Raw genomic sequence first — 16274 nt, forward strand, 5'->3', positions numbered from 1 at the left:
TAGCCGAGAGCTCACATCTCAATGCACAAGCATGAGGCAGAGAGAGCCAAGCGAGAATAGCATGGACTCTTGAATTTCAAAGGTCAACCGCACGGATGCACACCCTCAAACCAGGCTATGCTTTCTAGTTGTTCCCAAGCAGTTCCACCATCTGGGGACCAAGCATTCAAATGTATGAGCCTACAGGGGCCATTTTTATTCAAACCACCACACCCATCATGGACTCTAGCCCTCTGGAATGGTGAGTCTTGTTAAACACTTATTTTTAACTAGTTACCTTGGTCGTGATGTTTTGTCACAGCCATAGGAAAGTAACTCACATAAGAACTTAAGCTGAGGAGATCGGACAGGAAGGGAACTGGGATTCGCCAATGGAGAGCTGCTTTCTGATTCCACGGAGGCCTCAATTGAAGTCCATCCAGATTAACGCCTCCTAGGCAAGGTCAGAGCTGAAAGCAAGCAGCCTGGGTCCTACATCTCACAGTCTTGGCACCATCACCATGACACAACGGCAGTGAAAGTTAGAACCTTATACAAGGATGTAAGCATTATGGGAATGCTTGGCTTTGTTGTTGTTGTTGTTGTTGTAGGTTCTTGTTTTGTTTTGTTTTTCCATACACATAGCCCTTTGGTCCTAGATAGGACTAATCCCAGCTTCAGGGCTAACCTCTGTCCTTGATGAGTGACACCTAACCTACCAACTATAGACAATGTGCTTTGCTTAATTCCCGTATAATGCCAAGAAAGAATATCCAATGGGAAGCAATGAAGATACCTCAGCGGACACTAATGCCGCATGCCAACCGCTGGTGCTGCTACATCAGGAATACATCCGGTCATACACATTCAGTCCTTATCCGTAATAACTGTTGCTACAAGATGGGGGACTCCACATCTGGATGCAGATGAGATGTTTTGCTTTGTTCACAAACAACCTGCCCTGGCAGGCAATGGCTTCTGTCCCTAAGCACTTACCCATGTGCCATGGCCGGGGCATGCTCAAGAGCTCAGTGGTAAATGTCTTATAGAGAGTTCTCTAATTCTTAAAGGTCTTCAGATGCCTCCCCGTGGAGGCACACGTCACAGGTGTAAGGGAGGAAAGTGTCGGCTCTGGGAGCACCTTGGGCCAGTTTATCGCCCACCATTTTGTTCCATAGAGAGCTGCTGATCTGGTCAAGTCAGAGATTGAAAACTTTGGACTTCCTGCTTAAATCATGTTGTCAAATATTTCATTCTGTTGCTTTTAGCCCATGTACCTTTTTCTAGTAGAAATGGCAGTGGGAGATGGTAATCTAACCCTGTATGAGTCCAGTTTGGACATAAACTTAGATTCAAGAGTTTCAATGTATCCGGAGTTTAAAAACAAATTTAGGGGTTGCACTAGGAAGTTCATCTCAAATAACATGGCTATTTAACAAGCCATTTCGGATTTCTCCCAAGCTCCTTTTGTTTGAATTAAGTGAACTTGAATTATATGGATAATTTTTCCAGTGCTGGGGACTGAACTCAGAATTTTACTCATGCTAGGCAAGTACTGTCCCACCAAGTCCCACCCCCAGCCCAAACTAAGTGAAATTTTGCCACTATAAAGTTGGAGAAATTTAAATTATTGATCAGGTGGTATTTGCTTATGAGGCTCATATCAGGAGAAGAGGATGAGGGGTGCGCTTTGTATTAGATTTTATACTATAGACTAAGTATTTTAAAAATTCAGTAAGTAGAACAGTGTCCATCACTTTTTCTCCTTTTGTAGTTAAGATATGTTAATTATATTGGTACTAAAGTTTGATCAAAACTTGATCTGTGATTCTTGAGGCAGGCGCTGCTAGCTACACAATCATCAGTTCAGCGTGTGGCCAATGTGCTTCTAATGCTTTAGGTGAGGCCAGGAACTGGAGCCATGATGACACAAAGGAACAGCCCACGGATCTGCCCAGGGCAGTGCCATTTCAAACATGGCTTGTGGACCAGCCTCATCAGACTACAGGAAGACAAGCACATCACCACTCCCCATGGAAGCTGTGATAGCAGTCAGACATTGCTGATATCCGAGGTGTGATCATGTGGACTCCTGTCACCAACAGTATCCAATGTTTCGACTTCTATTGACATTGCTTGTTGGTTTTCAGGAGGACCTAAGAGCTGTCCTGGTCAGAAAGATATAGCCTTCCCATAGAGCATTTGAGAACACCAGCCCAGAGCACTTAAAACCTTCTAGAAGGGACTGGAGAGATGACTCAGTGGTTAAGTACACCAGCTGCTCTTCCAGAGGTCCTGAGTTCAATTCCCGACAACCATATGGTAGCTCACAATCATCTATAATGAGTTCTGGTGCTCTCTTCTGACATGTATGTGACATGTATATGACATGTAGGTGACATGTAGGTATACATGCACATAGAGCACTCATGCACATAAAGTAAATAAATCTTAAAAATATTAAAAAGTAAAACCTTCTAGGAGAGAGATCCTTAACCCTGACCTTGAGAGCAATACAGAAGACTATTTTACAAATAGTTCTAGCTTCATGTGAATCACATGGAAAAAAGAAATTTTAAGAAATAATTTTCTTTATGGAGTTATATATTAGTCATATATCTGTTTAAACATATGCATTATGAAGCCTTCCACGTACTCAATGGCATGGCGAAATACCTCTCTGGGAGGTCTAGTCACATATGATTAAAGTGATTTTGAAATGCCAGTTCTTAGCTTTACGGTGACAGAGAGAACACAATGTTTCCATTTTCAGAAGTTTTGATTAAACCATAAGATATTAAGGGAAGGTTAAATCAACACAGCATTACAATAACTCACAAGAAGATGCCAAGTGTTGTCACCAGAAGACCCAAGAGAGGCTTCCCCAGCCCTATAGCCCGTTTCTAGCTTCCTATAGAACCAGAATTCACCTCATTAAATATGTGTGCACATGTACCCAAAGGCTACTCGTGTGAGCACTGGAGTCAGAAACTTCTATGGCACTGAAATTCTCAAAAGTGTACCTTGTAAAAGATAATTGAACCATACATAAGTTCTAAATTCTGATGTTAAAACCCTAAGATGGTTGCAAATAAAATAATACTCTCAAGTACACACATGACCCCCTGAATGGTACATTACTGTGTTAAGATTTCACTAGCTGGGTGAGTAAATCCCCAATTATTTGGTCTTCTAATTCTAGTTTCATTACATTCTTTTTGATTGTACTGTAAGCATTACAGGACTGTAAATATATTGCATTGTTGAATGGCACATTTGCCATGTAGCTGTGACACAAAGCTCAAACTCATCGGTGAGCCCCTGATGATGACTGCAATGCAGTTGCACTCTGCTGAGGGTATGTTGTGCCTCCCAGGGGACATTTGACAATGCTAGAGAGAGCTGTCATGACCGAGGTCATATTCTACTGCCCCTGAAATGCTGTTTAGCGCCTACATGCCCAGGACAGGTCCTGCAACAGAACTATGAAACTGATTCAAAATGGTCACATTCATGTGTTGAAACCTTAGCTCCATGGTGATGAGATTTGTGGAAAACGATTAGATTTTAAAGGCATAGTCTTCATCAGTGAGATGTAGTGTTCATAAGAGATCACAAACACGCACATACACTTGGACTGTGGAGATGGCTTAGTCGGTACATTTGGTATGAAGCATGAAGATCTGAGTTTAAATGTGTGTTCCTCATAACATGTGATGGTACACACATGCAATCCTAATACTAAAGAGGTAGAGACAGGAAGATCCCTGGGATTTATTGGTTTGTCTATCAGTCTGGCCAACTTGGTAAGTTCCAGGTCAGTGAGAGACCTCGTTTCCAAAAAAAAGGGTACACACACACACACCACATATATCACACACACATATACATACAACACACATATATACATACAACACGCACATACATACATCACACATGATACATAATACACACACACCTACCACCCACCACACATACCACACCACACACACACATATATACCACACACCATACATACACACATATATACATACACATACCACATGCCACACACACATACACTATACACCCCCACACACCCATACACATACTCCACACATACATACACACACCACACATACATACACACACCACACACACAAACACCACACACCCTACAAAACACACACACACACACACATATATACATATACACATACATACATACCACACTCCATATATCACACCCACAGAGAAACACACACACACCACAGCACATACCATACTATACACCATCACCCCCTTAGCTATACACACTCATTCACACCACCTCCCACTTATCCCATGAGAAAATTAGCAAAGGCACAGTCTCTGAACTATAGATGGCTTCTCCCTGGACACAGAATCTGCTAATGCCTTACCTGGAGACTGCCCAGCCTTCATAACTGTAAGATATAAACTTCTGTTGTTTGCAACCCACTGCATTTATGGTGTTTTCCTGTAGCAGCCCACGTTAAGACACTGACCACTAACTACTGAGCTAGCCATGTTGGTCCCTACGCTCTGAAAGTCTAAAAGTTTGATCTCCCTGATTCAAGCACTTTGTTATTCTGCCTCCCTTTGATGGTACGAACCCCTTAGATCAAACCTGGCTCTCCTCTCCCACACTTGGCAGTGAGCCCTATAGGTGTCCTAGCTTAACTCCAACCTATTGCTATGCCTGTATCCAAGCACTGCCATGAGAATTTCTTTTCTGTAGGCCAAGCAAGCCTTGAACTTGCAACCCTCCTGCCTCAGCCTTCTGGATAGATGGGATTACAGATCTATGTCAACAGGGTCAACTGTCATGAGGTACTCTTTAAGCAGATCTCCAGAGAAGATAGGCCCACTGCAAGCCTACGACATGAGAATTGGTCCTATTAAATGTGCCTTATTTAAGTTCCTGTGTGTCACCAGAATTGGGGCTCATTCAGACAGAGCTCCAGGGATACACTGCTCTCCCAGCGATGAGCCACAGTGAATTTTAAGGTACACCGTCAAATAACAGCTTCAGGGAATGTGGGGATGAAATGATTTTCCCTGAATGTGTCTGCTGACTTTGAGACCCAAGCCTCGCCTGGAGGTCTAGGAACTACGTTACATGTCTGATAAGTTCTAGTCTGTCCATAAACAAAGAAACAGAAGAGGCTGAAATGCTCTGCCTCTCTGTGCTTTCTCAGGCCACATGGGTGGGTTGTTTCCCTGTAGAGACTGTCCCCTTATTCTGCCCCCACCCCAGAGAGAAGGGTCAGAGCAGAAGAGAACACTGGCTGCATTCTGTCCTCAGGATGAAGAGTAAGTTAGTTCAAATCTCACCTCTTATACTTGTCTCTCCGGAAGTTCTCTGCAGCGTCCAGTGGACTTGACTGCTGTGAGCGTCCATCTGGGGCATCATTTCCTGAAGGCTGAGACGCACCCTCAGTTTACTTAACAGAGGAGTCACATACTTCGGTGCAACACTCTATATATTTAAACTCTATCTTTACCACTTCGACCACATATTCATAAATAAAAATTTGCCACCGAACTTAAACATACGATGTGTATTGGTTTATTGTCTACCCATTCCGCCAGAATATAATGTCTACGCTAGCATGGTTTTTTTGTCTCATGTTTTTTGGCTGGATAAGTGAATGAATAGGGAAACGAATTCTTATAACAGACAGAATTGTCAGACACTTTCCAACACAAGGAATTGTGTTTCAACACACATCACAACAAGGAACTGTGAGCTCCTTTATTCCCACATCCAGGAGAGGAAATAACAGAATGTTCCTTATTACAGACTGACTATTCATGTTTTTATACTCATTCATTCTCTTTACACTGATCGACTCTTTGCATTGTGGTCTCTTGCTTTCCAGTAGCGCTGGCCGTGGCCTACGTTCTTTAAAGTTTTGCAGTTCCTCGGTCCTTCTATCTCAAGTCTTAGCCAACTCCTTCAGAACTCTCTCTTCAGAGCACCCTCCCTCTCACCCCAGGGAAGCTAGGTGTGAGATCATGTTTATAGGCTCACAGTTCTCTACCCCTGCTCCCCACCCACCACTGCAACATTCAACACATTTACGGAATACTCCTCTGTGATTATTTGGTTACCTCCCTCCTGCCAAGATATCCACATTGGCTTTGTATCCTTGTGACAAATACCTGAGATTGATCAACAGACTAAAGAAAAAGGGTTGGTTTATTTTATTTTATTTATTTATTTTTTTTTTATAGTTTCATAGTTTCAGAGGTGTCAGCTGAGGTCATTTAGGCCCAAGGTGAGACAGTCGACTGTGGCAGGAGTGTGTACTGGCAGAAGCTGCTTGCCTCGTGGCTTCTGGCAATCCAGGAGAGATGGAGGGCTACACCATCGGCAGTGAGTTGACTTTCTCGATTTCAAACTACCCGATATAAGTGCTACCACCAGTCACTAGTTCAACGGCACGGGAACTGTCTCCATTTCATGGCTCTTTTGGGAGCGATCCAGGGGCCAAAGGATGGCCCCACCTTGCTGAGTGGTAGGCAGAAATCATACCTTCCTGGTCCCCAGCAGCAGGCACAGTGACTGACACATAGTGATGGCTCAACCAGTTCTTGATGAATGAATAAATAAAACATGCGTCTAGGAACAAGCACTGCTATCAAATGGGTGCTACTATATCACTTACTCTTCTCAAGGTTTCAAGTTAGAGGGTGCTGAGCCAACACTCATTCATCACTGAAATGAGCCTTTATGTGCTTCAAGGCCATGTTCCCGTCTCCCCACAACACCAGGGGTTCTTGTTATAAGCTTGTAAGGAAACTAGCTGCCCTTCTTCTATGCTTCTTATATGTCCTGATAAAAAGGCAATTTTTTTTTTTTAAATTGACTGTATTAGTTGTTCTGGGACTAATGCATGATGGGTAGAAAATGGCTGACCTAGACTCAATTATATGACTGGTCAGCATTAGTCTCTATCTGGGCTTGAACTTGAATTGTCTTCTGAATACTTCGCACCTGCGTGATCTTTCTCAAAGACAATCTTTTTCCATAATTATTCCAGAATGATGGGTCATCTGTTGGAAAATAGGTGTTTTGTGACACAGGAGCATTTATGGGACATTGAAAATAATATGTGGTGAGTCCTCGGGCTAAGAGCTGTTATTTGAGAGTACACCTTAAACTCACTGGTGATTTACTGTGCAAAATACAATGCGTCCCTAAGATTTTCCTTCCTGAGGGAAATGGTCATTCATGAAAATAGAGGAAAGGAAAGAAACCCACTGCAGAAAAAGATGTAACTCTTCGTAACACTCTGTAGTGGAGAAGCTGGTCATCTGGGAAGACTTGGGGGAAAGCTGCAATTCTTGGGACTCCAGAAGCAGCAGTCCTCACATAGAAGAGCTAAAATGTTAGCACTAAGCACAAGATGGAGTCCGCCCATGGACTTCACTCTGCATGTGATCTTAGCCAAAAGGCCGAGAAGGGATGGACTTCACTCCAAAGTCATTTCTTCTCCTTTTCTTTTTATTGGAAATAGAGTCTTCTCTCAGACAATGCCTCCTGGCCGGAGCTTCCCTCCCTCCACTCCTCTGAGCTCTACTCCCACCTCCCTTCTCCCCCAGGTCCACTCGCTCTCCATTTCTGCTTCAGGAAAGAGCTGGCTTCCAAGAGACAACAGCCAAACAGAACAAAACAAGACACAAGACAAGGTGAAATCCCTTCCATCAAGGCTGGACAAGGTAACCCAACGGGAGGAAAAGAGTCAGAGATACGACCGCCCCCACTGGAAGGCGTCCCGCACACCCACGGAGCTGACTGCTGTAGCGTATGTGCCGAAGACCTGATGCACACTCATGCCGCTCCAGTGCTTGCTGCTCCAGTGAGCCCATGCGAGCCCTGCTGAGCTGAGTTGGTGGGCTGGTAAGTTCTCCTGGGGTCCTTCCTCCCCTCTGACTACGATCTTCTGTACCTCCACGGGGCTCCCCAATGACCCAATAGAGACCTCCAATTTAGACCCTCTCTCTGTATCATGTACAGTCATTATACATAGCCTCCCTACTTTCTGTTGTCAAGATCTGCCACAAGGCAATTCTTCTTCATGTCTGGATTTCCTGCACAAAATTCTCTAAACCCCACAAAATATGGGAGGATTTGCTAATTTACTATTCTTTCGGAAAAAGAAAAACAATTAATAGGTCTACATCTGTACTGAAGAGCCACTTTTTCCCTTAGCTTGCCCCCTGCTCTATCTCGCCAAGAGCTGTCCATCCAAAAATGGCTCCTTCACTCCCTGAGAGCTTGTCTGTCAATCTCGCACCTACCTAGTCTTCCTTGGGCATGGCAGATGCTACACATGGGAACTTCTGGGACCTCCCCACACCAACCGAAGAGGAAGCTGAACATTTTAGGTCCCTTTAGAAGAGATCCACTCTCAAGAGTCTTCTGAGACTTCAGACGCAAGGGGGGTTGAGGATGCTCACACAGGGCCAAGAATAAGCCAGTGCCTAGGCAGGCATAACCCTGGTCCTATGTAGCTAGCTCGGGGCTACATAGTGAGACCCTATCACCAATAACAAGGACGAAACCTTAGAAGCCAATAGTGTGACCCTTCTCTATGCCCCCACATTTAAAGAGTGGGGCTCCTGTTGTTGGGTCTCACACGTTGTCTGTTGTCTTCAGGCTGCACACATTTTCTATGATGGTTTCGATTGATGTCAGAAAGACTGCCATGTCTAGTGCTACGACATCCATCAGCAGTTCACTTGTCACAAGAAGAGAGACCGCCTCCAGCTGCCTGTATTTAATGGACTTAAATGCACAGTTTTGTTTCAGCCTCCAGGAGAAACACAATAGCTCCCGTGCCAGCAGGGAGAAAGTCATTAGATCTGAACACAACTTCTGGCAATTCAGCACTGTCCTGCTGGTTTCCTTGAAAAGACTGGCCTGCCAGATTTGGAACAGAGAATTTTACTTTGACTTTCTCCATTCACCCAGAAAAGGCAGACAAGCTGTGTGACTAAGCTACTGCTTAAATCAGAGACACTGAAGAGGGGAAAGAAGTCCGCCTTACATATAACTTTCAAATTGGTATTCTTCCTTGTAAGGCCAACTTTATATATATATATATATATATATATATATAATTATTGATCATATATATGTATGTATATATACATACATATATATAATCATCTTGCCCTTACTATTTGGCCAAGAACACATGAGATTAATAGTGATGTTTTGACTCCAGCATACACACACACACACACATACACCAACACCTATGTCATATTTCCTTGCTGGTTCTCGTCTGGGCCCATGAGCTTGTTCTGAACATTTTCCAGGAGACCCACATACCCGGAGAGTACCTTTCCTGAAAAGACAGTTTGCTACATAACCAATGAGTGGCAATGCCCCTGCCTCAGCAGGAAGCTCACTATTGCAGTGCGACTCTTGCTGTACTGAAAGAAAGTCTCAAAATTATTTGGAATCGAAAACAAATCCCAGCATCCGCAGCACCATCAATTCAATTTCCCATTACAAGTAAACAGAGTCGGGAGGTTCAGAGGGATGGACGCCCTTGGGCTTCCTCTAGGAAGCAGTACCGAGTCTCCTACTTCACTGCCAAGTCTCTTATTTTGTTTTTCTACTTGCTTTGTTTTCTTAAATGTGACACTTAAATGAGGTTCCCATCTAATCAGGTGCCACAGAAGAGAACAGATGTTTTTCCTTTCTCCTCTGGAAATTCCAATACCCAGCTTTGCCTTTGGTATGGTAACTGTGGCGATGGGCACCCTAGGACGAAGCTTCGTGGATGGACGTAAGCCAGTACCCTCTGTTTACCAAACACAAACCTGAAGACCCAGCCATCTAAGCAGCATAAACATCTTCGTGTTTTAAATCAGAGGTTACACAGTCTAAGATTCAGGCTTCCCAAGAGCTTGGGAAAGAACTCACTGTGTGCAGTCCCAGCACCTCAGGCCCCAGAGATGCTCTGTCCAGGCAGGTCCTCTCAGCAGCGGGCTGTGGCTCTGGAATTGAAATTGTACATAGTCAGCCACCCTGTTACCAGAACACTCGGCAGCAGCACAAACGTTTAGGTAACTTTTATGTCTCTGGAGTTGTCTTTGCAAACAGGAAGCAGGAAACACATCTATGCGAAGCACCGAAACTCAGCCCCTCCCAAAGTTGACTTAAAGTACTCAGGGGTGAGTGTCATAGGCACAGTCCTCTCTAAGAACAGTGTTTCATGGTCTCAGTTGTTTTGGACAGATGCTACACAGACAATGCAGTGTTAAGGGGCATGTAAACTCAGCTATAGCCAAGGACTACCAACTTCAAAATAAACTTGTTTATGTATTGGTGCACACACACACACACACACACACATGGAGGTGGTTAAAGAGAGAAAGAATAATATATTGTCAAAATACAGAAATAATTATAGGAATTGTCATTTGGGAATCACGTATTGGCAATGAAGAGTACAACATAAATTCACCCTATAAAAATCAATGCAAGGAAACATTTTGCTGCATTCAGCTGGAAGAAGAAGCAACTAAAGTACGCCAGGAGCCAGGCTGGTTTAGGGGAGCAGAGATTCGCCTCCTCTTTGATGGTCTGTGGCTCTCCTGCCACAGGGTTCTCTGCAGGTTCTCGGGCCATATTTCAGTCACCCAAAAAAGGATTTCAACCTTCGTCCAAAGAAATATCCCAGCAGCACTCAAGGCTGGATCTGTAAGTCCCTGTTTTGTGACGTCTAACGGAATGATGTAAACTAATCCAGGCTAGCCCAAGAGGTGAGGCTAGAGTTAACTTTCACAAAAATGACACGGGAGGTGTTTGGAGCTCTTTGAGGAGGAGAAGGGGATTATGAAAAAGAATCCAAATATTTCTACCACAATAAGGCTCAATAAGAGGGGAAGAATACCATCTAAGCATGGCCACAAACGCACTGGGCTAGCCCTGGGACTGCCAGCTACTGAGACCAGAAGGAACAAGGCTGGACAAGGACTGCTTCCCAGGCCCTGTTTCTCCAGAATTCTCTATCAGCACAGGGTTCTCTCTGAGGGAATGACTCAGAACTCCATGTCGGTTATGAAACATTTTCTACAGTGTGTGAATTTCCCTACTTTCTGTCTTTCATTTGTCATCCAGACAAGTCTGCCAGAGGGGGCCCACATCACGGCTGGAAGCAGACCACGACAGATGTCACAGGCTGCTTCCCCGGTGTTCAGTCTGCCTCTCTCCCTCCGGAACCCTAATGTTGCTCAAAGCTGGAGCTCTCAGCTGAGGAGGAGGGACGAGGGAGCCAGCGTGGCTTCTGGACCTATGGACAGGGGTTCTTTGAGTGGAGGTTACTTGACAAAAGCCACACAGGGTAAGACCTAAACCAAAAGGAGCTGCCACACTGGCCTGGCCTGCCTGGCCTGGGTCGCCATCTGAGACTAAGTGAGTACGTCTGCTTAAGTCATCTAGAAGGGCTCTTTTAGGACACAGAAAAAAAAAAAAAACCCGAGCCAAGAAAAGTTCACTAACACCTTGAGAGATAGTGAGAAATTAAGACTCAAGTCAGGTCTCCTGACCTCCGCCAGTGATAGTTCAGATCCTAGGCACTGCCCACACAGCCTGTCCTCTGAATGCCACACAAAGGGACCTTTCCCAGGGGTGCTTCCTCTGTTGAGCCTTACTGTGGTAGGGACATGTGGATCCTTTCTCAAATTTGCTAAGCCAGGCTGGCAATGCAGACTTGAAATCCCAGCACTTGACGATCTAGAAGATTATCTACATAGCTACCTGAGACCCTAGCTTTAAAATCCCAAACATAACGAAGGCCTGCCTTCTTCCCCAGCCAGGAAGGCTATTTAAATGGCTTGGTTCAAACAGTGGCGGAGTGTTCGTTTCCCACCTTTCATTCTTTCTTCTTTTCTTTTCTTTTTTAATATGTGATGCTCAGGCATTCTAGTTGCCAAAGCAAGTTGCCTTTGCTGAAGCGAGGGGCACCTGTCTCATTTCAACACACTTCCTCTGCAGGGTGTCTGAGGGAGAGCAAACCCTCTTCCTAAATCTTGTTGCAGAGGAGGTTTTTCTCTTGATTTCCTCCTTCACTGGGCTATTAAAAGATATCAGTGCTCTCATGACAGCTGAAAAAACTTACCAAGCCAAGAAGAAACCGTACCCAAAGATTGGTTCCAGGGGGATTAAGGATTTAGTTATGAAAAGCAAAAAGGTTTAAACATTTAGAGGGAGATTTAAAAAAATAACATTTTCTGACCTCAAATAGAAAAGGAATCTTCAAGGTATATAAGGGTTAACTATAAAAAGAAAGACGGACATATTTGTAACTATAATAGTAAGGTATGACAAAAAAAATGTTAAGAGGGGAGGGGTCTGTGAAATGTCTCAGCAGATAAAGTCATTGGCCACCAAGCCTGGGGGCCTGGCCTTGATCCCTAGGTCCTATGTGGTGGTGGGGAGGGAATCAGCTCCAGAGAACTGTCCTCCGACCTCCACTGTGTGCAGTGTGACAGGCGTATGGCCTCTCTCCACACCACCCCTTGAAGAAATGCAATATTCTCAAAGTCAGAAAAGTAAAGACAGGCCAAACCAGTATTCAAATTGTCTAAAGAACTGCTCTGAATGGGTCATAGAAACAAGGTAATAATAAGGCTAGCAATAGGTCTCATGGGCACACCATGGAGGAAACAGGCAGGCAGGCTCAGAGGAGGAAGGCAGGCTCAGAGGAGGAAGGCAGGCACGGTGAACAGGCAGATGAAAACTGAGCAATTGAATGTGTCGTTGAAAATGCAAATTAAATGTCCAGGTGGATATAAACCCATAGTAGCACAGGATCAATTGCATCCTGTGGAGTGGAGCCCATATACCCTCTGAGCTTCTACTGGCATGGTCCAGTGCTGTGGTCTGGCTAATGTGTGACCTCCATGAAACTTAACACCCAGTCAAATACCATTAAGGGCTATGGTTCCGGCACCATTATAAAGAAGGCTTTGCATGCAAGCCCCTCTTGTCCTTTGCATATCTACTCTCATACTGTGTGTGTGTGTGTGTGTGTGTGTGTGTTCATGCACACACATGCATGTGTTTGAAACAGCACATAAGTCAGAGGACAGCTTAGGAGAGTTGGTTCTCTCCTTTCAGCACATGGGTCCATCAGCTCAGGTCACCAGCCTTGGTGGCAACCATCTTGCTGTGGTTTGGATAAAATGGCTCCCACAGGTCCATCGGGAGTGGCCTTGTTAGAATAACTGTGGTTTTGTTAGAGTGGAGGAGGCTTCAAGGTCTCAGGAGCTCAAGTCAGACACAGTGCCTCTCAGGCTTTTTCTGCTGCCTGTGGATCAAGATGTAGAACTTTCAGCTCCTTCTCAAGGACCACGGCTGTCTGGATGCCACCATGCTTCCTGCCGTGGTGAAAACGGACCGAACCTCTCAGTCTGTAAGCCAGTTCAATCAAATGATTTTGCTTTTAAGAGTTGCTGTGGTCATGGTGTCTCTTCACGGAAATAGAAACCCTAACTATGACACATCTTTACTCATTGTACTATCTCACGAACCCAGAATCTGTTTCTAACCTATAGATACCCAGTTACCCCAGCGCTACTTGATTGAAGGAATATTTCTTCCACAAATTACTTTGACAAACTGACCTTGACACACTGACCTTGACACACTGACCTTGATACACTGACTTTGACACACTGACTGTGACACACTGTGACACACTGACTGTGACACACTGACCTTGACACACTGACTGTGACACACTGACTTTGACACACTGACCTTGACACACTGACCTTGACACACTGACTGTGACACACTGACCTTGACACACTAACCTTGACACACTGACTTTGACACACTGACTGTGACACACTGACCTTGACATACTGACCTTGACACACTGACTGTGACACACTGACTGTGACACACTGACTTTGACACACTGACCTTGACACACTAACCTTGGCACACTGACTTAGCTACCTCTTATTCGTGATCACTTCCGGCTCTTCTGGGCTTCTTCCCTGTCAATGTGCCCAGCCCTCTGTTGATTCTATACAGAATTGATTACTGTATACTAATTGAGTACTAATATAAATCTTAAACATCAGGTTTACTTTATTCCTTTGAAACATGGCTTTAGGGATTCTAATTTTAATTATTTGAAAAATATTGCTTATATTACCCAAGTTCTTTGTGAGATTTTTAAAAATAAAAAGTACATGAAATCTAGGATTGAATATGAATTTGGGCAGAAATGACATAGTTACTCTGTTATATCTTCTATCCTATGAAAAGCACAGCACTTCACTTACTTAAATATTCTTTAATTTTTATTGGAAATTTGTAATTCTCTGCATTAAAATTTTTTATAATCTATTTTAGATATATAGGCAAGTATTCTGTATGCTCCTTTTCTGCTTTTTATAGCAAGGCAACTACTCTGTGTGTCCCAAAGTAATCATAAGTGAAGTTGAATTTTAACTTCAGGGTTCATGTATATATTACTAGCATATAGTAGTTCACATTTGCAGAGATTTTTTTTATTATTATTATTTTTCTTTTGTTCTCTAGCCTTGATGAACTCTATTCTTTAGTTCTCGGGATTGTTTTGCAGGGTGGTTGTTAATTTGTTGGTTTGGGGTTTTTGTAAACAGCATTGGATTTCCCCAGTAGGCTACCGTGGCCTCCCTGAAGAGAAGGAACACTCTTTCCTCCATCTGCTTTACATGATTTTACTACCTCTTCTTCTGCTTTCCTGCAATGTAAGATTTCAGGTGCTCCGTTCAGCCCTGAGAGGAAGCCGTGAGAAGGATGTCTCATACCTTGGTCCTGATCGTAGGGTGGAGGACTCAGTCTCTCACTGTGGAGCAGAAATTAACTGCAGGGGTAACTCAAGATACCCTCCCCGTTCTGACTCTTTATCCCTAATGGTTGTTGGATTTTGCCATTCGTGTTGGTTTCTGTGCATCAGACAATATGACTGACTTTTTCCCTTTAGATTTTTTAATATATTCTCACTGAATGTAGAATTTTACATTGGTACTCCTTCTCAGCATGTAAACACGTCTGCTCTAGCTGATGTGCTCTGGTGGGTGACACAGCTGCTCCTGCTGGTGATACGTCTTAAGAGGATCTCGTTGTGTTGTGTTAGTCGTTTTTAAGACTTCACTTGAACTCTTGAGTCTGTGTATCTCGTGGCAAATCTGGGTAATTCTCAGACAGCATTGCTCTGAGCGCCTTCCCAGCCCTACCCTGTACCATCCCTGCTCTGACTCTATGGACTTCATATGTCAGATAAACACTATTCTTTTACTGCTGTGAAAAACCACATGACCAAAAGCAACTTGGAGAGGAGGGGCATGGCTTACACTTCCACACCACAGTCCTATGGAATTCAGGATGGGAACTCAAGGCAGAAACTGGAGCAGAGGCCACAGAGGAATGCTGGTTACTGGTTTGCTCCTTATAGCTTGCTCAGCCTGCTTTCTTATAGAACTCAGGGCCATCTGCCCGGGGGTGGCACCTTCTTTAGTGAGCTGGGCCCTCCAATATATTGATAATAATCAAGAAAATGCCCTACAGACTTGCCAATAGGACACTCTGTTAGAGATCTTTTCTCAGCCAAAGTTTCTCTTTCTAGATGACTCTGGCTCCTATCAAGTTGACAGAAAACCAACCAGGACACAGCCACCAACATGTCCCTAAGGCTGGTACTGCAAATAATGCTTTTCTTCTTTAAGTTACCAGAGGGAGCCATTCCTGCCTGCTTCCTGGGAACTAAAAAGATAGATGGACAGAAGAGCGGCCCTGTGGCCTGGAGGTAGCCGCCTGTTAGAAGGCTTCCAGGAGTTTCTCTCTGAGCTTTCACTCAGACAGGAAGTTGAAGAAGCAATGGGTGGAGTTTGTTACAGTGCAGGGCTTTGCTCCTCCCAGTGCCAGACTGGTCCAATGTTTCTCCAGCCTTCTTCCTGTCTCAAGCCCTAGCTGTTTCAGGGTCTTTTACTCTTCTTTCCTCTGGGATCTGCCTCCCTCAGACTTCTTGTTTACCTGGCCTCTGGCCAGTTCAGCATCAGGACATCTCCTGCACGTGAGGAGAGGATTCCCTAATCCAGTATTGTGACCCAACTAGACATGCTGCCCAGGCGTTCTAAGGGGTTCACAGGCACCAGCGTGTTTATTGCCCTCCTGGCTAACAGAATCCAGATCGTGTTTCTCTGCAAGGCAGAGATGAGGAAGATTGACTTTAAAGATCTCTTCTCTCTAGGACACATTCCTGAGAGGTCAC

The 16274-nt window shown here is 44.3% G+C and overlaps 1 protein-coding gene across 3 annotated transcripts in view; it reads right to left on the minus strand.

Moving 5' to 3' along the window:
• The window catches only part of Ncald (neurocalcin delta), a 445096-nt gene that overhangs the window by 201607 nt on the left and 227215 nt on the right, over positions 1-16274 (minus strand). For 2 of the 3 annotated variants that reach the window (XM_052160541.1, XM_052160539.1), the window contains one exon: positions 9923-9996. The gene's annotated coding sequence lies outside the window, so the exon portion shown is untranslated. Of the gene's footprint in view, positions 1-9922; positions 10067-16274 lie in introns of those variants that run through there. The other variant, XM_052160540.1, reaches the window with a different exon arrangement.

This window comes from Apodemus sylvaticus, chromosome 17 (genome assembly GCF_947179515.1).
Source record: "Apodemus sylvaticus chromosome 17, mApoSyl1.1, whole genome shotgun sequence".
In the NCBI taxonomy this organism is placed as follows: domain Eukaryota; kingdom Metazoa; phylum Chordata; class Mammalia; order Rodentia; family Muridae; genus Apodemus; species Apodemus sylvaticus.